Raw genomic sequence first — 23,840 nt, forward strand, 5'->3', positions numbered from 1 at the left:
TTTGGACTCTCCAAAATAAATAGACAAAACACTGTATGAAACTTTATCTCCAGACTAAACCTGCTAACAAGTCCTAGATTATAGAGGATGATGAATGTGCATTTTTCTGGGAATCACGCTAACATTCTTCCAACAGAAAATACCCTTGCTGTTCTAAACTAAAATAAGCATTTACAGTTTCCTGAAGTTTTCTGAAAGTGCATCAGCAATTATATTTAAATTATAAAGTCAGCTGAAACGCAAGGCCAGACCAAGCTCCAAGGCTGCTCCATGGCAGCACATGAAAGTGAAGAGGTTGTAGCTGGCCAAGCTCGGGAGGAACGGTTCTCCAGAAGGACAAATGGAGCAAGCTGTTGACAATGACCTTACGGTTGAGTATGGTTCTGAGATTAGTTTAAAGAGAAAAAGCAAAGATTCCACAAACCCTAAATCATTTCTTAGCCCAGGGTCTGACTGATATAGTTCCCAGCCTAGAAACAGAAGTTCAAATTCTGACTCTCTGGGACGTCTGTGTTCAAGCAGAGTTCAGTTCCAAGATGAGCGGATCCAAGCAAGGAACATGATGAATTCCATCTTTTACAACAAATTTCAAGGAGGATTACTTCAAAAAGGAAAGGAAGGACATGCTGAGGCAAAGAGACTGTAATCAATACACCCACAGTGACGGATTCAATTGGAATAAGAAGAAAGTTCATTGGTGTCTCAACAGCAAATTCCCTTGCTTGGAGATGATATTTCGAAGGAGCACAAATCTTACGGACTACTCACGTAGCCACAGAACTACTCTTGGGTTGTTTTATCCAGGAGAAATGATAGATTTGCCTCACTGTGCATTCTCACCTGACTCCCTTTTGATCCATGACAAACACAGGCAAGATAGCAACCAACAAGAGATTGTTCCGTCCTTAAACCAGCTCTATCTATCCTACAGTGCAGAAGAAAATACTAAAATTGTGACAGAGACAGTTTTTTTTTAAAGATTTTATTTATTTATTTGTGAGAGACACAGAGAAAGAGACAGGAATATAGGCAGAGGGAGAAGCAGGCTCCCTTTAATAAGGAGCCTGATGTGGGACTCGATCCCAGGACCCTAGGATCATGACCTGAGCCAAAAGCAAGCACTCAACCACTGAGCCACCCAGGTGTCCCGAGATAGATGTGTTATTGCCCTTATTATGTACATCATGATTATTATTTGATGATAATAATTATTATTATTAACATTACCACTGTTATATAAATGAACTAAAAGCCTTCCTGCTCTCTCTCTCTCTCTATATATATATATAATATTATATTATATATATAATCTATATATAAATATATATATATATATATATTTATATATATTTAACTATTTTTCCAACCAACAGCAGAATTATTTGGTTGTCAGATTTGGCTTTGGAATCTAAGTCACTCTGAACAATGTCAGAACAACTGCTTATTTGACCAACAAAAATGCTCCTTACTCTCTGCCTCAGAAACAGTGCTGGTTGGTATTAATAGGTAGAAACTGTCAGATTTTATGAGGACATTAGAAGTAGTAGATGATCTTGTCCTTTACACAGGTCCATGGACACAGAATGTCTGGCCCTCGTGAAGATTCCCTTTCTTGTGAAAGTCAGAACAGATTTTTCTGCGTTTTTATGTCCTGCTTTCCCAAGTTTTGGGCTCTAGTGGCCTCACTTTGAAGAGGCTATCAAATCCTACCCAGCAATCAGAGCTTGCAGATTGAGACAGTTTTATTTTCCTTCCCCACATTTGTTTTACTTGAAAAGATTTATTTAAGCACAGGTTCAATCCAGAATGTGAAAAAAGACATAACTACCAGCCTTTCATAAGTGGGCACACCCCTGCACAAAGCTGCCCGGTATGTGGCATGTGCACTTCGATTCCCCAAAGATGGCCTTGCTTTTGTTAGAATTAATTTCAGAGGTAACTAGAGCACCATTTGGTGAACGTCCTGTAAAATAGGTCACCGACCACAAGTGAAAGGGGAGAAGTTACTCAAAGGGTAGCCAGGAGCAAGGATGGATCACAATTCCAAGAGAATAGGGTTTAGTGATTGTTACACAAGGAAACTGTGTCCAAAGACCCTTTCAAAGGGCTGAAGAAAGAAGCCTTTGTTGGTGTGAGTGGCTGAATCTGCCTCTATTACCTTCTTTTACACATCACAGTATCCCGTGACACGCCACGCACACCGTTTAGGGAGGTGAGCGTCATGCGATACGGCTTAATAAACACAAAGATGTAAGGTTGGTGTTCTGTTCCCAACTCCTGCCCTACTTGCTGTATCCCATAGTACACATCACAGAGCACCCTGTTTGGGCTCCGCTACAGCCAAGGCCCGGTGGAATGAATTAGGGCCAGTACTTAGGCCAGCTGCGAAGCGGCTACTCTCTCTGGGTTACCCCCTCCTCACCTTTATTACTTGTTTTCATTGTTTCTCAGAAGACAGGTGAGCCCACGAAAATGGATCCTCTCACAGGTACTTCTATCCTGTGTTCCGTCTTCTGCTGAAAAGTCATTTCCGAAACACGCTTCCAATTGGATGGCATAAATGTCTATTTACCGAGGTTAGTTTGAAAAGAGAGGGTAATTTTCTCTTGGAAACCGAGTTTCAAACCATGTATACATTGAACAAAAGGTATTTCTTGAGATGAGTTTTGTACTGTTCTCTTGCAGATTTTGAAGTTAATTCTTGGAAATGGTTTAGGGGCATGCTTTAACTCTTTCAGAAGAGCAAACGTACATTATGCCAGTAATGCTTAACAGTTAATACTAATCATGTAATCTCTCGTATAATTGATGTCTTACTATTTTATATGATTTTGCTTTTCCCAGCTACTTCACAAAGTCAGAATATGTAGCCTATTTTTTGGGGGTTAATTGCTCTTACTTCGTAAGGAAGCCTGGTAGTATCATTCTTTTATCAATGAGACAAGAGATTTGCAGGGCTATATAACCTGTCCGAAATCTGATGGCAGATTGCACCAGAAGCCATCGGGATATGTTTTCAAGGAGCTGACTGAACCCACCCACCCAAACTAAAACGTGTTCTTTTAAAAATGGATCACAACTCGGTCTCAACGATGCCAAACAATAAAATAATTAAAACACAAGAGTTGTTATACAATGCCCCACAGAATGACATTTTGCCACAGAATGTTTGGTGTTAGTTTAGGAAAGCAGCAATGCTGTGGTTCTCAGTTCCAGGTCGATTTTGAGCCCAGGGACATTTGGCAACATCTGCAGATAGTTTCACTTGTCACAGCTGGGCAGGAGGAGGATGCTCCCAGCAGGCGTCCAGTGGGCAGAGTTTAGGGATGCTGATAATCATCTCATGGTGTATAGGACAGACCTTCACCACAAAGAATTAGTTATCTGGCCCCAAATATCAACTGTGTTATGGTTGACAGACCCGCTGTTGGTATATTTCAATGGTATGTTTGCATAAAAAAGTAGAAAAACCAAAAACTGAAAAGTAAGATAGATATATGTATAGATCTATCTATCTATCTATCTATCTATCTATCTATCTATCTATCTATCTATCTATCATTCCTGTGAGATATTTACTTAAATTTAAAGCATTTTACCTAATTAGTATCCAGGACACCTCATTTTAAGATTATTTTAGAAGCAGTTAATTGTTTATTGTAATTCAGCAAGGGACACTTCCTGCGAGTTTATTATTACTTGAAGATTTCATGGTGAAATTGACATGGAAATACATGTCCTGTATTGGAAAATTCTGCTTTGATAATGATCTTCCTAAGAATGCCTGTTTTGTTTCTTCCTGAGGATTCTTCATTTTTCTAAACTTTCTCTTGCCTTCTTACTGCAGATGTTTTGTAAATAAGTCTGGGATGAAATGCACCAGTCTGAGCCACGGAAAGTCACTTCTCTACCATGAGATTGATCATGAGAAGCATTCTTTTTTTCTAAGTCATCTCTTTCCTTTGCAGATTGGAAGCACTTACAGGGATAAGAGAAGAGCTTAGTCCCCCAAACCCTCTCAATGTTTAGATTCTTTTTTCTTTTTTTCTCAGAAGGTCAAAAAGAACACCAATTAAAGCCAGTTATGGACTATACTCAGATTTTCCATATTTTTACCCCATGCCAGTGAAAGTTCCTCTCCAAAGAAATTTGGTCCAGAGATGGAATGAAAGAATGAAAGACATTTTATTTTCTCTCCTAGATGTTGGCAGTACTTCACTCCTACATGTCTGAGGTTGTTTTCATCTTGCAGAGTACTTTGATATTTGCGAATGTGGCTACATGGCTTAAAACAAGAGCAGTGATAACTCATACTAATTATTCAGCTTGTATATTAATGCTTGACAAGAAAGAAAAGAACTTTTTCTTCCTTGATGATGGTTGTAAAAATTAAGAAACCCAGGAGGTACTGAAAGATCTGTGTTCTTGTGAGCAAAAAGCTTCCGTGTCACAGAGTTCTTGCATCTAAATCATCAAGAGCGCCCTGCACCAGAGATGCTCATCCTTTTGGATTTCCAGACTATGTAAGCCAGGTCAGAGTAGGCCTGGGAGACCTTGTTCCCCTACCAGGACTGGAAGGGCGGGGGTAGTGGTTACCTTTTTCGTTGTTGGCCACCAGTCTAAAATACAATGAAGGATGAAGACCATCTCCCCCCTTGCTGTCTATGATCCTCATTTCTGGTCAAGATGATATTCTACTAAATCAGACATTCTTATGATAATTTGGCATTCCCACTGCTAGCTCTCACAGAAGCTTGCAACAGAAAATGGGGTAAGGGGACATCTCATTGCCTCTCTTTGAACGTCCCATTGAATGTCTAGAAGTTCAAATAGATTAAACACAATGTCCTGGCATATGAATAGAATATTAATGAAATTATGTGGCCTACAGAATTAAATAGTGAGGTTAGTTTTAGGGAAGGGGAGTAAAGAACCATGTCGTTTATATTTTATTAAATCTATAGGTTGCTTTGAAGTGGGTCTGGAAGAAGACATGTATACATCTCTTCAATTCTTTCTTTGGAATGTAGCTATTTCCTTTGAAGACTGAGCGGGAGAGCCTAAATAAGAAAACAGTTTGAGGAGGGCCATCTGGAATGGTAGGACAGAAGCTCTTGAGGGAAGCTGTCAGAAACTCCCCAGAGACGAAGATGGAGACAGGTTTCCTTGCAGCAAGTCAACCTCTCCCCCACCTCAAAGGATTTATATTCTTGTTCTCCAGGGACCTCCATCCCTCCCACCCTCACCAGGGTCTTTGCAGAGGGACTGTAGAAACTCTTCTCCATATGAAGGATCTGGATACTCTGGTTTGCCAGGCCTGAGCAAAACTGGGACATCTGATTCAGACCACTTTCCCTCTGAGTTTAGCCTGTTAAACCTCTGCTTCCATACTGACTTTTTTTCTTCACAAGAGATGACATCCCACTTGGTGACCAAGTGGTTGATAACCAAGTGGGCTTTACCTTTGAAGGAGTTTGTGCCAAAATTCAGGATATCACATTACAGAATTTGCCAAAGAATGAAACTGGAATGAAAATGAGCAATATGGAATACTGCTCCTTACATCCCAGTCTTTGAAGAAATATAGACAATATGTTATAATACTACAATACAAATACCTGTCATTAAATCCATCCATCTGTGACAGTGCTCACATGATGGTATTAACAAGTGGTTTGTTCTCTCGTCATTTTTAGGTATTTTTAATGGGTATTTTCTATTTCTTTCTCTAGAATGAGTCCCCTCTTGATATCCTTGACATGATGGTGTTAAGGACGGGTCTCAGAACTTCACCAAAAATCCCAAATGGTCATTTTAGCTTTTTTAATCTTCTCCTTCTCAAAAATCATTCAACAAAGCAACTCATGAGTAAATATACAGGCTTACTTGAGAGCCACTGTTTCTTTCCCCGTGTTTTATTCAGAAGTAATAAAACAAGCAAACAACTAGCAGGAAAAGAAAAGAATATTGCAAAGGAAAACATTAATAACCAAATCACTGGATAACATTCATAGATTGGAAACTCAATTCAGAAGGGAAAGGAAAATGTTAGCTGAATCTTCCAAGTGTTGGGTGCTCTTAGCCTTCATAGTGGAGCTAATACCTATGAGGTACAATGAGGAAGGTGAGTGCTGTGAATGCCAGAGATAAGCTTGGAGGCTGAGGTTTGTTGTTTGGTTCGTTGTTAACCTCAAAGACTGAATTCTCTTTTTTCATGCTGCTGCCTCAAGGGTTGGTTGCATATAACAGAAGGCCATGTAATAATCTTGACTGATGCATGCTACTCAGAAGGACGCATCTCTGAATCCTATCTGCATTCTAACAAAAGCACACCCAACCCAAAGCCAAGATTTCTCTGTGAGTAGACTTTTAACTATCAACATGCACCCTGAACACCAAGGGGTTTAGTTAAAGGCAGTTTCCGACTCAGGGGGTCTGGGGTGAAGCCTGGGGTTGTGCATTTCTAACAGGTTCCCAAGTGATGCCAACTCTGTTGCCCATGAACCTCTATCTTAAATGGCAGGGGGATGATTAGAAGCATAGAAACTGAAGTGTCTAGAAGGTTTAAGGTAAGGGACCCAAGCAACAGACCCTTATTAAAAGTAAATCTTGGATCTCCTATGGCAATTTCTTCCATGGATTCTGAGGTCATTTGCAAGGCACATTAAAGTCTAGAATACCCTTTAGATTGTCTTTTCTCTTCAGCGGGCTTGGGGTTTCCTATCCATACACAGGTCTGCTAAGTTCCACAGCTGTTTTGTTTGGACAGGCTGGTGGTGAAGGCTGAGCTTGCACATAAAGGCATAAAGGGCTTATCATCAACACCGGCCTTTCTCTGACAGCTGTTTTCCTTCCCAGCCACAGGGCTCAGGCCAAAGGGCTCGCAGAAGAAAGGAGTTGGAGGTATCAGCGAGCTGTGTTCTCGATGCCTGGCTTCAGGACCTGTGGGAGTCTGTCTGTCACACATACACACCACATTAAAGATCAGGCTCCTAAATTCATCCTCGCTGTAGGACAAATACAGAATACGAAGTTTGAGAAATCTATCAGCTTTGTCCACAAGAGCTGGGGTGGAAGCAAGGGAATGAAATTGTTTCCTATAATCAAACAAGGAATTTCTATAAATGACAATGAGTAATTTCCAAGTCCCCCTGCAAAATCTGCTGTGCACAAATGCCTCCATCACTGTACCACACGCCCCCCAACCCCCCAACCATGAGATTAGGCGTATGAGACCAGTAGTAGGCATATGAGTGCCACATCTAGCAGCTCCGATAAAAATCAGGGTCCTTGTCAGCTGTGCGAATGGAGAGGAAGAGGCGCCTTCAGAGGCTTCCTTTGGGGAACGCTCGTCTTCTGCTGGTGAACTGCTCCCTCTGGTGGACGGGACTTGCCATACGTGCCATTCGCTTCTGTAGGGAACAAACCTGCTCTGGAAGAAAAATCCGACCGTTCCAGGGGTACAGAGCCATCCTGCAGGGAAAAGCTAACTTTCAGGGCACCCAAAGCCAAATCGTAGGGCTGGTTAGCTCAGCCCCTGCCAGATCTTGAGCAGAGTCCTCCTGCGAGGGACAAAGGGCTTGACCTCCTGCACCGTTGGCCTGGCTACATGTGTGCTTATGATTATGGTTGCTCTGAAGTTGTGACTCTGGACTGATTGGAGAGATGGTGGAAACTCTGGTTCTGGATTCTTTTGTGCACTCTTGTAAAGAAGAATCCTGGAAGTTTACGCAGGGAAGATGACCCCCAATGGGGGGCGAGGGGTGGGGGGAGAACATCTTGTTGTAAGATCATCTGTTTCTTTCACTTCCCGCCTACTTACCTCCTGTCTCTGAGGTGGTCTGGTCATTGTTGATTGTGGTTAATTTATGTCTAGATCTGTTTTCCATACCTGCTCTCAAGATAAAGGTAGGTTTTATGAGTTTTCGAGGATCGTGTTTTCTACTGATATTATATATTTCAGTGGCAATATAGGTAGTTCATGCTGTTTTCCTTAAGGAGATTTTCTGAACGCCCTGGCCTGTGCTCAGGCAGGAGATTTTGCAGGTCAGGCAGAGATGAGAATCTATGGCAACTCTTTCACTCTTTCGAACATTCTGCAACGAATCACATTGCGGCCTCAGTCCAAACAGTTTATAAGCTAAATAAGGAGGTATTTTAAATATTTATTTAACAAGACATATTTTAAATAACCTACATATGTAAATAGAGCGTTCTTAGCCTGTACATTATTGCCAGGTCGATTCTCATGTTCTGATATATAATTAATTACCGGTTTATTCCTCTGTAAACCGAAGCAGGGAATAAATCAGCGATGCCAGGTCACTGATGTCAGCAAAAATTGTAATACCCTCTTGTCAGTGGGTCTGTGAATGGGGAAATGAGACTGTGTAAAATCTAGGGTGGTGGTGTGCCAAACTGTCTCCAAAAGGCAAGTTTTGTTTTGTTTTGTTTTTGTTAATCCCAATTTAGTTGCTTTATCCTGATGTCTAGACATTTTCTATGTGCCAAAAGTGGGTGTGGGAAGCACATTTTCTGTTTATTTATTTATTTATTTTTAAAAGATTTTATTTATTTATTCATTCATGAGAAACACAGAGAGAAAGAGAGGCAGAGACACAGGCAGCCGGAGAAGCAGGCTCCATGCAGGGAGCCTGACATGGGACCATCCCGGGATCACACCCCAGGCTGAAGGTGGCGCTAAACCCTGGGTCTCCAGGATCACGCCCTGGGCTGAAGGCAGCACTAAACCGCTGAGCCACCCAGGCTGCCCAACATTTTCTAGTTTAAAACAAACTCAGAAAGCATACGCAGTGTGTTCTATGGATTTTATAGGGTAGAGTCACCTAAAGCAAATGCATACCATGAGCATTTCAAGCAGCATTACTATATCTAGAAGGAAGAAAAACATAAATATCAATAAAGTGGGTAATTTGTTGGTAGTTGAAAATTTGAATCTTTTTAATGCCTCAGCAAAGTCTGTGAATCTATTTTTAATTGTTTGAAATATATATATGTGTGTATTATACAGATATATATTTTTCTCCACTTAAAATAAGTGTCTATCTTTTAAACTTTTCCAATGAAAATCTCTAAGGGACAAAAGCGTTGAACATAAGATTTGTCATGAATATAAAGAGATCTCTCTAGGGAATAAAAATCAAACAAAAGCATGGCATCTTCTTTGATTTACTTTCTTATGATGAAAAATGAGTAATCATCTCAAGTACCTCAGCAAATTTTTGGTCTGGGTCAGCGATGAGACAAGCATGTTTCATTTAAACGTAACGCACATGGCTTACCAACAACCCCAACCCAGAGTTCCGATTTCTAACTCTGTGAATTAGCTTGCCAGCTTAATTCTAGCAAGTGGATCAGCAATATTAATTATCCTGGCCCATGTCCAAAACATCTGGAAAATTTAGTGGGAGAATCATTTAAAATAACTCATTCGTGCCATCATGACAAACCAACCCATTGGTTAACTGACCTTTTCACCATCACCCTGTTGTTCTGCCACATATTAAAACATTCTGTATTGAATTTACATTAGATCTTTTTGCCATTCTGCATTGGGAAGAAGCATTAAGTCTGTGGAAAAATAAATACCAGCAACAACAAAATAGATTGGATTTTGTGGTTGGGATGAGCATGAGATGCATTCTTAGATACATTCTTAGATCCCTTCACTTATGGTGTTATTTTGGTGCATAGAATAAGCACCCTTTTTGTAGTTTATAGGTGCAGGGAGATGTAAATTAGTCTTAACAGCTTCTGAACTAAGTGCTATTATGCAGTTATATGAAGAGGGAAATTAAAGGTTAAAAACTGCTGAGCCACCATCTTCCAGATTCTCTCTATAGCTTCACGAGATGTCAGGGGCAATAATTAGTGCAAAAAGTGGAAAGACTCAGAATTGCTTCTTTAGGATTTTGGTAAATTTTTAGATTTGCTGTAACTCATATGTTAATTTTTTAAAATGAAAATATTGATTAAGATTTAGCCTCCATATCAGTGGAATATGATTTTTAATTATAAGAAAATGATTTCCATATCATATTCTTATGGAAAAAGAATTTTTTCCTACAGATTAATGGTGGCAGTACAATAATCAGATTGTCTTCTCATTTTTTTTAAATTTTTATTTATTTATGATAGTCACACAGAGAGAGAGAGAGAGAGAGAGAGGCAGAGACACAGGCAGAGGGAGAAGCAGGCTCCATGCACCGGGAGCCCGACGTGGGATTCGATCCCGGGTCTCCAGGATCGCGCCCTGGGCCAAAGGCAGGCGCCAAACCGCTGTGCCACCCAGGGATCCCTGTCTTCTCATTAAATAGTATTATGATCAGTATCTCTGTTCTTTTTTACCCTGTGTTCTTTAAAAAGTCCTCTGAAAGGAGAACACCTACATTTTTTTTCCCTCTTTCTGCTAAGTGCAGAGAAAATCTTGGAAATGATGTATAAAACAAACGTAAGAAGGCTCAAAAAGGTTTAGAGAGGAAGGCAGACCAGTCAGGCATCTGAGGACCCAAGGAATGACATGATGGCGAGTTTTCTGAGTTTTTGTTTTTCCTCGTATATATTAAGCCTGGAGTTAAAAAAGCCAACAACTCAAAAATAGTAATAGGCACTGACAAGAGGAGACCCAACAAAAGCCTGTTTTCTCTAGCCAAAAGACCAGGAAAAAAGGGCAACCTAGCAAGACATAAAACATTTGGACAATAAACACTCTACTCTAGCAAACACCACAAAAAATAACAGGGTAATGTCAGAGAAGGCTGAGTAGGGAGCTAGCACTTTCATCCCTGCCACAGTAAAGAGCCCCTACCCCTGTGATGTTGGTGCAGGTCATATGCAGAGCAGTAATAAGGCACTCCTACCCCTCCAGTACAGGGAAATATCATTGGAGGTTTAGTGGGGAGCTGGAACAGCCACCCCACCCAACAGTAATGAGGAACATTCTCCCTCTCAGATGTCAACAGAAGCCAAGTGGGGAAGCTGAATTTCTACCCCCATCTGGCAGTAATGAGGGAGCACATCACCCTTCTTCTACCAGAATGGTGTCAGAGGAAGCCAGTTAAAAGAGAAGGTTTAAATAAGATCCAGAGTCTCATAACATGCTACCCAAATGTTCAGGATTCAATAAAAAATCACTCATCACACCGAGAACAAGGAAGAATCCAAATTGAATGAAAAAAGACAATAAATATATGCTAACATCAAAATAACACAGATGTTAGAATTATCTGACAAAGATTTTAAAGTAGCTATTATAAAAATGCTCCAATGAACTAATGAAAAAAATACAGAGTTTCAACAAAGAAAAAGGAAGTCACAGCAAAAATTAAAAGATATAAAAATGAACCAAATGGAAAAAATTGAACTGAAAAATATACAAAAACCCAAAATCCCTGGGTATAGGCTCAACCACTGAATGGAGAAGACAGTGGGAAACATCAGTGAACTGCAAGATAGCACTATATAAACTACCTAAAATGAACAACCATAAAAAAACAGATTGAAAAAATAAATGAACAGAACCTCAAGGACTTGTGGGACAATTACAAAAGCTCTAACATTTGCATTACCAGAATCCTACAACAAAATAAGAGGGTAAGCCTAAAAATGTCCTCTAAGAAAAAATGGCTGAAATCTTCCTAAAGACATAAACTTACAGATTTAAGAAGCTGGGTAAATTCTAAACAGGTTAAACTCAAAGAAATCATTACCAAGACACAGCATAGTCAAACTTCTGAGAACAGAGGACAAAACAATACCTTTACTTTGAGGAGCAAAAATGATTAACATAAATGGGTTTCAAATCAGAAATCAGAGAGGTCATGAGAAAGTGGCACAACATTTTTCAAGGAAAAAAAAAACTGTCAACCTCAAATCCAATATACAGTGAAATATTTTTTGGAAATGAAGAGAAATAAAGATAGTCTCGTTTAAAAGAAAACTAAGAAGATACATTGCCAGTAGACCTACCCTAGAGTAATGGTTGAGGAAATTCTCTAAACAGAAAAGAAATGATAAAAGAAGAAATTTGGGATCATCACAAAGGAAGAAAAATACAGTAAGCAAAAATGGGTAAATACAATTGGTTTTTCTCCTCCTCTTAATTTTTCTAAATTATGTTTGAGAGTTGCCAAACCTGGGAGAGCAGGTGTTGAGGAGGTAAGGGTCGAGGGAAGTGGCTACCAAAGGGCAATATCAAAGATCCTTATGACGGTAGAAATGTTCTGCATCTTGACTGTATCAATGTCACTATCTTGTCTGTTGGGGCGCCTGGTGGCTCAGTCGATTTCAGCTCAAATCAGGAGCTCAGAGTCATGAAATTGAGCCCTGTGTTGGGTTCTACACTGGGTGTGATCCTGCTTAAGATTCTCTCTCCCTCTCTCTCTCTGCCCCCCCTTCCATAAAATACAAAATCAATAAAAATAAAGGATATATCCTGCTTATTACATCGTACTATTATTTTTCAAGATGCTCTCTTTGGGGGAAACTGGGTAATCTGTCACTCTATATTATTTCTTACAATTGCATGTAAATCCAAAATTATCTTAAAATAAAAAAATAATTAAAAAACATCCTGCATGACTTATAATCAACAGCTCAATTACTCTGTTCTTACTTAAAATTAAAAAAAAATTTTGACTCTGACACTTGAATTTTCCACAGCCCTGGATAAGTGTGTTCAGTTACTCTGAGCCTACTTCCCTGTCAGGTAAAAGGGAGTTATGATACCTGCCTATTTATTTCACTAGCTATAATCAGGATAAAAGGACAACATAATAATAACTCCAAAAGTGTTTCCTAACTCTTCAAGTATCACCTGAAAAGGAATAGCATTTGTTGGTTTGTTGGACACAAGGGGTACACCAGGCTGTAAGATAAGTTAAATGTCCCTCACTTTGTGTCTCTATGGCAGCATTTTATGTGAAACTTCTAAAAGCCTGGCTCTTACAATTTCATGACAGAGTATGTGACATTTAAAGCAGCACCACGATGGAGAAATTCCTCATCTTTCATCATATCCGTTTCATACTTTAAGAGTTTCCAAGTCTAAAGTCTGTACTAACTCTTATCTCTGATTTCTTCAACATGCTGCAATTCCAGGGGTCCTCTCCCTCTCCTTTCCCTAAACACACCAAACTGAAGTTTCCACGTTGGCCCCTCGCTTGTTGCATGTGGCCCAACAGGATGAGCTACCAGCAGCACATAGCCTCCCTACTTTGGGCTGCTCCCTCTGCATTGGCTCCTTTCCGTTGGAGAGTTAAGCCAAGGGGCGTGGTCCTTTCCCCCTTTCCCTACCCCCTAACACTGCACCTGTAGACTGCAGAAAGACAGATGATTTTGTAGGAGTCATGGTGATCCATTCTACATTTCATTTCTTTTCACCATTTTATAATCGAGAAAACATTAGTGATCTAAGGAGAACATACAGCAATGTTAATTTAGGATACTTAGGAAATATTTAATTAATAAAGGAATGCTTTTTGCTGCATGGAATTTTTCTCTTTTCTGGTTTCTGCCTGTAGACTACATTACTAAAAATCCGTTTATTTGTTTATCTCCTCAGGTGTTCATTAATTCATTAATTCATTTCATCACTCCTTCAACAATGACCTAACCCTCACTAATTGCAGGGACCTGTGCTAAACCCTAGGGTTATGCAGATGAGTCAAATAGAATCTGAAGAGCCATTCATGAGAGTAATAATGGGAATACAGTACATGACACAAGGGCATGAGGGTAGCATGGGAACATGAGGAGAAAGCACTTTACTATGGAGACTCCAGGGTACCTAGAGAAAGTAGCATACTCAGTTGCCTGCAGGGACTAAGTGTGTAAAAAACTCCCATGGTGTGGAGTGAAAGAAATCTTCTGGCCAAATTTGATATAACAAATAAGTAAAAGTAGACCTAGTGTTCTAGAAACTAGGAACGTTATATATAATGATGGTGATATTCTATGGTCTCCACTTACAACGTAGACCTCACACCTGACCATGTGGTTTATCACCATGTCTACTACAAACCTCCAATCCAAGTCTTTTTTTAAAGATTTTATTTATTTATTTATTCATGAGAGACACAGAGTGGCAGAGACATAGGCAGAGGGAGAAGCAGGACCCTATAGGGAACCTGATGTGGGACTCGATCCCAGGACCCTGGGATCACAACCTGAGCCAAAGGCAGACGCTCAACTACTGAGCCACCCAGGCGTCCCTCCATTCCAGGTCTTATTTCTCCTCTCGTCAAGGGCAATAAGCTCCTCTTTAGTCTTCCAGCTTCCACTCTTGCCCCTCCCCCCGTCTTCTCTATATTCAGAACTTGGAGACTGAATGCATATGTCAGTTCATGTCACTTTTGTATTCAGTGGCTTCCCGCTTCACTCCAAGTGAAAATAAAAGTCTTTGGTTTGAAGCAGCATTTCTTAGCTGAACATTAAAATATACTTTAGGGAGTTTTTTAAAAGGTCAGTAGCTGTTTCCCAACCCCCAAAATTCTGCACGATCTAAGATGGTGTTTTAGACTCAGCCATTTCATCCTCTCCTTCCTCATCACTTGGCTTTTGTCAACTCCAGCATTAGTTTTGCAGACAGACCTTCCTTGACACTGGGACTGAGCACCACTCTTATGTTCTTTTGCATCTTTGCTTTCCTTCATGGTACTCTTCATAATGCACATTTGTCCTTACTGGTTCATGTGCTTATAGTCCCTCTTCCTCCTCTAGAAGATCAGCCTATGAGGTCAGAGTTTTTTTTTGTTTTGTTTTGTTTTTTGTTTTTTTAGATTTTATTTATTTATTTGACAGAGAGAGAGAGAGAGCATGTGCATAAGCAAGAGGAGTGGCGGGCAGAGGGAGAACGAGAAGCAGAGTCCCGAAGAGCAGGGAGCCCACATGGGGCTTGATCCTAGGACCCTGGTGTCATAACCTCAGCCAAAAGCAGACACTTAAACGACCAAGCCACTCAAGTGCCCTAAGGTCGGAAATTTACTTTGTGTGTGTGTGTGCCAATCTGTTCCCAGTGCCTATACAAGTACTTGGGTACAGAGGAGGCATTAACTAAATAAATTTGAATATAGATGGAAGGGCAATGGTGAGTCAAGGAAGGCTTTAACACACTTACGGAAGTGGATTGAGAGTGGCAACAGGAAGCAGGAGCTGATCCAGAAAACTAGAGGAGGCTTTATAAACAGTAAGGAGCTAGCATAGTTTTCCTTAAGAAGATGGGGAACCTTAAATATTTTAAACAAGAGGCTCTCCTCACCAGATTTGTATTTTAGGAAACTCACTCTTACTGTATAGGGGGGATGGATTACTCTACAATAGAGCTAAAAAGACTGGAAAGAGCCTTTAGGAAACTCTTGTAATCATAATGCAAAAAGTCTGAACAAAGATAGGACATGTTTGAACACCATACGGTGGAAAGAAGGGAAACTGAGCCCCCCATGGCTTATTTGGTTTAATTTAGTGACAGATGGAACTGTGAAAGAGTGGCCATTTGCATTTTAGCCTTTATAATACACTGTGTCTCTTTTGCAAAAGCTTACCTGTGACTCCCAGGCTTGCTCTCTATTCTGGTTAAATACAAATTAAGACAGGCTTAAAAAATCCAAATTAAAAAAAAATAAGATTTTATTTATTTATTCATGAGAGACAGAGAGGCAGAGACATAGACAGAGGGAGAAGCAGGCTCCCTGCAGGGAACCCGATGCAGGACTCCATCCCAGGACCCTGGGATCATGACCTGAGCCAAAGGCAGACACTCAACCACTCAGCCACCCAGGTGCCCCCCAAAACATAAATTTAAGACACTTCCATAAGCCAACCAGAGGTCACATAAGCCTTTATGAGCTCCTTTGGAGCTAGAGCTCTATTGCCTATGTGTAGTATGAGTGAGCCTGGTGTGTCTTACAACCTTGTCTCACAGAGCACCCCACACATTAATGACCCTCCTGTGAAGAAAATGCAGCATAATATCTGTATCTGTTTTAAATTTCCATTTTCCATTTATGCTCCACTGTCCTATAATCTGTTCAAAGCTGAAAATAGAGCTAAGGTCTATTTAGTTGATCTTAGCATAACCTCTAGTGATTAATGTTATTACTATCTTTTCCCAACCAAATAAACTCATAATCAATAAGAAAAGATACTTAGGTAAAAGAACCCCCAAAGAGACCTCCACCCCTTACACTTTCACCTTCTCTAAACTTACCCACTGAGTTCAGTGAAGTCCTTCCTTGCCTCTCCACCGTTCTTTCAACCTAATCTTACTTTGGTTAAAGAAGTAAATCTAATTAAAAGAGCCCGGGAAATGGAAGCCGTTTTGCGAGTTAAGGATGCTGGATCTGCGTAACTTTCACCAGCGATCGGTCTTATAAGATGGAAAAGTCTTTGGGCTGCTAGGCAAAGCACTCTCGATGCTGTTGAAACATCTGGTTTTCTTTGTGTAAAATCCTTTCTACGAGGTAGGTGAAGGTTTTTATTCTAATTGAATTTGTAGTTAATTCCAGATAAAGATGAGTTGCTTTTTGCTGATGCTGTTCAAATCAGTGGTCCCAGCCCCCCTCCCCCGAGCTTCTCTTTGCCTAAAAGTGATCAAAAGAAATAGTGGGTTGTTTGTTTTCAGCGAGTCTCCATTTGTTTCTACGTTTGGGGCAGAAGGACAATTTCTGATACGTTCAATTCCTGATGTGGTCTTTTGAGTCCTGCGTGAAAAAAAGATTGGAGGGCAGACTTCTATGTCTTGAATACAGAGTTTCTTTCTTTCTTTTTTTTTTAAGTTTATTTATTCATGAGAGACACACAGACACACAGAGAGAGGCAGAGACACAGGCAGAGAGAGGAGGCTCCCTATGCAGGACTCCATCTTAGGGCCCTGGGATCATGACCTGAGCCAAAGGCAGACACTCAACCGCTGAGCCACTCAGATGCCTCTTGAATACAGTGTTTCTAACCAATTAAGAGCAAGGGCCCTGGGGTGGGCTTTGATTTGAAGATGGCTTACCACTCTCCGTGTTCATGTTTCTTTGGTGTTAGGAATTTCTTTATGCTCCCAAACCATTTAAAAGAAACTAAGGAGTCAAGCTGTCCAATATTTGCTGCAGTATTTTTAAACAAATTAATATGTGGATGAACAGAATAAATATAAGCACACAAATCTCCTGGGGCCTTTTGCCATGCCACCTACTTGACAACTTTCTGCTTGTAACAGTGGCCTTTGGGAGACAGTGTTTTCCTTGAGTTTAATATTTTGGATACTATGCAATAAAGGAATACTATTGGGATCCCTGGGTGGCGCAGCGGTTTAGCGCCTGCCTTTGGCCCAGGGCGCGGTCCTGGAGACCCGGGATCGAATCCCACGTCGGGCTCCCGGTGCATGGAGCCTGCTTCTCCCTCTGCCTATGTCTCTGCCTCTCTCTCTTTCTCTCTCTGTGTGACTATCATAAATAAATAAAAATTAAAGAAAAATAAAGGAATACTATTAAATTAGTTTCTTTTCCAACCACCTCTGGTAAGTGAGTAAACCCTCCATGCCCTTCTCTCTTCTCTCTTCTTCCTGTAGAACTTTATTTGGGATTGTAGAATAGAAACTAAAACCAGGACCTAAAATCAGAAGTCAGAATAAGCACCAAAAAAGGAAAAAAAAAAAAGGCTTTCCATAGCTTATCAGATAGCCTGAAATCTATCACTCTTCCCTTTTGGGTCATTTATCAAAGCCAATTTCCCATTTTTCCTGGAAGCTTCATACCTAGAAGGCAGCGCCCACTTCTCTTTCTAGAAGTAGGGTAGAGGTGTCAATCAAAAGCCATGGGCACAGACATTAAAGCAATTTTGGCATTTTCAGAAGTACTGATACTGATGAATTCTTGGTAAGCTTTCCCATTCTTATCACACTTAGACTCAAAGGTTAAATTTTAACTCTCCTTCCTTGAGGGATCTGCACTGATTTCCAGCTAAGTTAGTTGTCTTCTATCTGGACCTTTTAAGATGCAGCATGGATATTTATCTGCCATTGCCCTTTTTAAAATCCATTCACACTCTTTCCAAAGCCCTCTGCTGTTGGAGCAATTCATGGGCACAAGGAATATGACTAATTCATTCCTAAAATTTGGTAGATAGTCAATCAGTCTTTTTTAGTTAATGAACTCAAATAAGTATAGAAGACTTAATAGGGAAAAATATGTTTCTTTTTATTTGGCCATAGTTACAAGCCATCACATGCAATAATGGGAAATGTTGGTTTTTGTAGGTAAACACATACAGGAAGAAAGAAACAGCTATCTCAGGGTAAGAGTAGATTTATTTAAAATTTTCTCTAATATAAATAATATTGTAATTAATACCCATGAAAATAAATTTTGGGGTGTATCGTGGGTTGTATCTATAATGTTAGTTTCATGGCCAAAGGATACAAACCTCACTTTTTCATATTCTTATTAACATTGCCTATTGTAATTAAGTTTATTAATAATTGATAGATGAAAGTGATATCTCCATTTTGTTTTATGTTATATACAAATGCATATCAGTATTACACATATAAATATGTATATATCTAAATATATACAATTCTGGGGAGGATTATTGGCTATATACTTTTGTAATATACTTTCACAAAAGGGAGAGTATACTTCCTTTGGCTTTAGACTTTGCAGTGTGACTTCCTTTGGCCCATGTGAAGTCAGAAGATATGATGCAAGAAGGACTTGAAATGACATTTTGGGGCTGGTCATGCTTCCTTGTATTTATACCATCCTCAGAAGAGACATGTGGCCCACCTGGCCTGTTGGTCCCAGGAAGGGGACAGTTTGCAGGTGGGATAAGGCTACCTCAGCAACCTAGTGACATGAATTTGAACTATTCTAGCTGACTCAGAAAGTATGAACAAAAAATAAATGCTTATTGCTATATATCACTGAAAGTTTAAGATTTGTTATGTAGCAGGAGTTGACTGCTACATTTACCTAACGTGAGCCTGTTATTGGGTACATACAACTGTAAACAAGAACATAACACAACTTTCCTTTTTTAAAATTAGTTATTTATTTATTTATTCATGAGAGACGCGCAGAGAGAGAGGCAGAGACACAGGCAGAGGGAGAAGCAGGCTCCACTCAGGGAAGTGATCCAGAACTCTGGGATCACACCCTGAGCTGAAGGCTGACACTCAACCGCTGGGCCACCCAGGTGCCCCCATAACACAAGTATCTAATGCATTGAAAGAAAAATATATAATATAAACAATATTATTAATATATATAATATGAGTTGACCATTTGATTTGATGTGAAGAAAATCAATAAAGAATAAAAAATGGCATGTGATACGTACATCTTTGATTGGAAATAAAGTTAAATATTTTGTATTTTCCATTCTCAAATTTGCTTCAATGTAATTTTTGAATTTTTCTTTAGAGTATTCATCCTTCTGTATCTTATAATAATTATTTTTATGCATTACTTATATTTACATATTACATATTTACCTATATTGGCCATTGTAGATGTTGAAAATATTTTTCCTAATTTGATTAAGATTTTATATTTTGTTAAATAGAAATTCTTTAAATTGTAATTTAATAGTCTTTTGTTCTATGCTTTGCTACATGTTTAGAAAATTTTTGCCTTTCAACTTTTACATTTAACTTTGAATTGCCAGTGATTTATTTTGGTGTATAATATAAAGGAGGAAATTAACTCTACCTCCAACCCTGCCAAAAGTTTTAATTAACAATGTTTAATGAATTCAACATTCCCCAGTTGATGTAAACTGTTGCTACTGTCTATGTAGCAGGAATGAGGAGACTTGTATTTTTATTGTTGTATAACATACAGCCAGTAATATCCCTCCTTGATGACATGAAATGATATTAAGAATTATGTATGAAATTACTCTCAGTGAAAAAAGCAGGTAACATTTGTGACACAATATGTCCCTATGTCCTATGCCCCTAATTCCATAAAATCTATATATATGCACAAGAAAGGGATGAAGATGAAAGAAAATTTTCAAATATTAGTTACACTTAATTCTGATGAAAAGATCATGGATAATTTTATTTCTTTTTCACTATTTTCTATGTTTCCAAATTATCTACAGTAGACATGTAATACTTCTATAATCAGAAAGAAAAACTGCTTATGAATATCTTTTAAAAAGCTAAGACTCCAATAATTTGAAAAGTTCTATTAACTAGAACTTCACATATATTTGTGTTTTAGATAAAAGAACAAATTATTTTTGATTTTTAAAAATTAATCACAGGAAATTTCATTCAGCCAATATTGGCTGGGGGCAATATATATATTTATAAATATACATTTATAAATGTATATATACATTTATGTATATGAATATGTATATTTACATATGTCTGTATATGTATACAATTTATGTGTATATATACATACATATATATATATTCTTAGAAGTAAATTCGAATTTTCACCTTAAGTTCAGATAATTCCCAATATCTTCCACGACATGAGGCAGGAATAAATGTAGTTGGCTATAGGGGGAGTTCTACTCTTTGAGAGAGAGAAATAAATTGATGTGAATACTCCTATTCCCCTTCTAGAGACATTTTTTGTAGACACGGAGAAAGCTTCTATACCTGAGGGGAAGTTGGGCTCCATGGCCTCTGAAGATCCATCCAGTGCTGAAATTGGATCATTTCTAAATTATCAAGAGAAGGTACAGAGTGGGTCAGCAACCTAGGGTCTCGTTCTTGAGGGGAAGCCAGAATCTGGGAAAGATGTGTCTACAAAGTGGTTGGAGAACGCTCAGTGCCCCTGCTCCATCCGGGTACACATCGTGACACATTTGACATTAGGAAGTAATAAGAAATAGGGATTAGCTCTGGCCTCTCTTGCCACATGTCAAAGTTAATTCTACTTCAAATGAGTCTTAATTATGCCAGTGAAATTTAGAGTTTGTTTAATAGACGGAACCTGTTTCCTGAAACTGTAACTTTTATCATAAGGACTAAGAAAGATTTAAAAACAAGTTCACTTTAAATGCTGTGAACTTAATTTGAAGCTACAATATTAATTGTTGAGGCAAAAAACCCTATATCTCTCTTTGGAGAGTGGCTGGCTCATTGTCATTCCCTATATATGAAAATACCCCAGTGAAAAACCCAGATCATCAGGGAGATATTAAGCTATAATTTTCTGCCCTTGGTTTACTCAATTCCTGTACTCATTTTTTTTCAAATTTATTCTTTTTGTGGAGAATATAAAACTCAGTGACACTGTAAACTGTTGTTTTTTACTGTCTAGAAGTGACCCATTTAAAAAAATTGGTATTGAAATATCGTTGACATGCAATGTTGTATTGGTTTCAGGTGTACAACCTAGTGATTTAACAATTCTATACATTACACATTGCTTACCACAGTAGGTGTCGTTACCATCTGTCACTGTACAACATTATTAACAATATTATTGACTATATTCCCCATGCTATACTTTTCACCCCTGTGGCTTATTTTATACCTGGAAGTTTGTGTCTCTGAATACTTTCACCCATTTCACCCATCTCCCACCTACCCTGAATGCAGAAACCACCAGTTTGTTCCCTGTATTTATGTAGATTTCACATATATGTGAAATCATGTGGTATTTGTATTTTTCTGACTCATTTCACTTATTATAATACCTTATATGTCCATTTGTGTTGTCACAGATGGCAAGCTTTCATTCCTTTTTTATGACTAATATTCCATTTTATACATATATACCATATCTTCTTTATGTATTCATCTATCAATGGAGACTTTGGTTGCTTTCCTACCTTGGCTATTGTAATTAATACTGCAATAACATAGGGTCGGATATATCTTTTCCAGTTAGCATTTTTGTTTTCTTTGAGAAAATACCCAGTAGTGGAATTACTCAATCATATGGCATTTCCATTTTTAATTTTTTGAGGAACCTCTATACTGTGTTCCACAGTGGTTACACAATTTACATTCCCACCAATAGAGCATGAGGGTTCCCTTTTCTCCACATCCTCACCAACACTTGTTATTTCTTGCCTTTTTGATACTAGTCATTCTGAGAGATGTGAGGTAATATCTCATTGTAGTTTTGATTTGCATTTCCCTGATAACTAATAATGTTGAGCATCTTTTCATGTGTCTGTTGGCCATTGTATCTTGAAAAAATGCCTATTAAGGTCATCTGATAATCAGATGACCAGAAAACCAGATCAGATAATCTGGTCTTTTATTTTGGTGTTGAGCTGTATGAATTTTTTATATATTTTGGATATTAACCCCTTATCAGATCTAATTTGCAATATCTTCTCTCATTTAATTGATTTCATTTTTTTTTAGTTTTGTTGATGGTTTTCTTTGTCTTGCAAAACCTTTTTAGTTTGGTGTAATTCCAATAGTTTATTTTTGCTTTCGTTTCCCTTGCCTGAGGAAACATATCCAGAAAAAAATGTTGATAAGGCTGATGTTGAAGAGGTTACTGCCTATCTTGAGTACTCTCTTGATTACTATAGCTATATAGTAAACCTTATAGTGTGTCAGGTAATATTAGTTCTCTAACTTTGTTCTCTTCCTGAAATATTGTTTTGGCTATTTTGAGTCTTTACCTCTTCCATATAAACTTTAAAATTAGTTTGTCAATATCCAAAAATATCCAAAAATAACTTGCTGGAATTTTAATTGGAATTACATTGAATCTATGGATCCATTTGGGAGGAATTAGAAGCTTGGCAATATCTGGTCTTCTTATATATAAGTATGGAATATGTCACCATTTATTTAGTTGTGTTTTTTTTTTTTTAGATTTTATTTATTTATTCATGAGAGAGAGAGAGAGAGGCAGAGACACAGGCAGAGGGATAAGCAGGCTCCATGCAGGGAGCCCAACGTGGGACCTGATTCCAGGTCTCCAGGATCACGCCCTGGGCCTAAGGCTGGCACTAGGGATTCCCTCCATTTATTTAGTTTTTTAAATTTCATTTACCAATTTTTTGTAGTTTTCTTCATTTACATCATGTATATATTTTTAAAATTTATACTTAAGAATTTCATCTTAGGGTCTACTAATGTCATTGATATTGTCTTTTTAAGTTCCAATACCAGTTGTTCATTGTTTGTATATAGGAAAGAAGTTGACTTTTATATCAAGGCAAATTTGCTATAATTGCTTATTAGTTCCATGAGGGTTTTTGTTGTCAGTTGTTGTTGATTCTTTTGGATTTTCTAGATAGGCAATAATGTCATCTGTGAACAAAGCTAGTTTTATGTCTCCCTTCCCAATATGTTTACTTTTATTTCCTTTTCTTGCCTTATTGCATTAGCAAAACCTTGATGATGTCAAAAAGAAGTGGTGAGAGTGTATATCTTTGTCTCATATCTAACCTTAGCAAGAAAGCTTCGAGTTTCTCACCTTTAAGTAAGGTGGTAGCTATAGATTTCATTTGTAGATTATCTGTCAAGTTGAGAATGTTCCTTTCAATTTCTATTTTATTTAAAATTTTTGTCATTAATGAGTGTTGCATTTCGTCAAATGCTCCTTCTACATCTGTTGATATAATAATGTGATTTTCTTCTTAATCTGTTGAGGTGAATAGATTTAAAAAATCAATTTTCTAATTTGAACTAGTTTTGCATATCATGGATAAACATTACTTGATTGTGATGTATAACTCTTTTTATACTTTTTTGATTTCAATTTACTCATTTTTTTAAAGATTTATTTATTTATTTATTCATTCAGAGAGAGTGAGAGAGAGGCAGAGACACAGGCAGAGGGAGAAGCAGGCTCCATGCAGGAAGCCCGATGTGGGACTTGATCCTGGGTCTCCAG

The sequence above is a fragment of the Canis lupus genome, chromosome 3 (assembly GCF_003254725.2).
Source record: "Canis lupus dingo isolate Sandy chromosome 3, ASM325472v2, whole genome shotgun sequence".
Classification (NCBI taxonomy): Eukaryota; Metazoa; Chordata; class Mammalia; order Carnivora; family Canidae; genus Canis; species Canis lupus.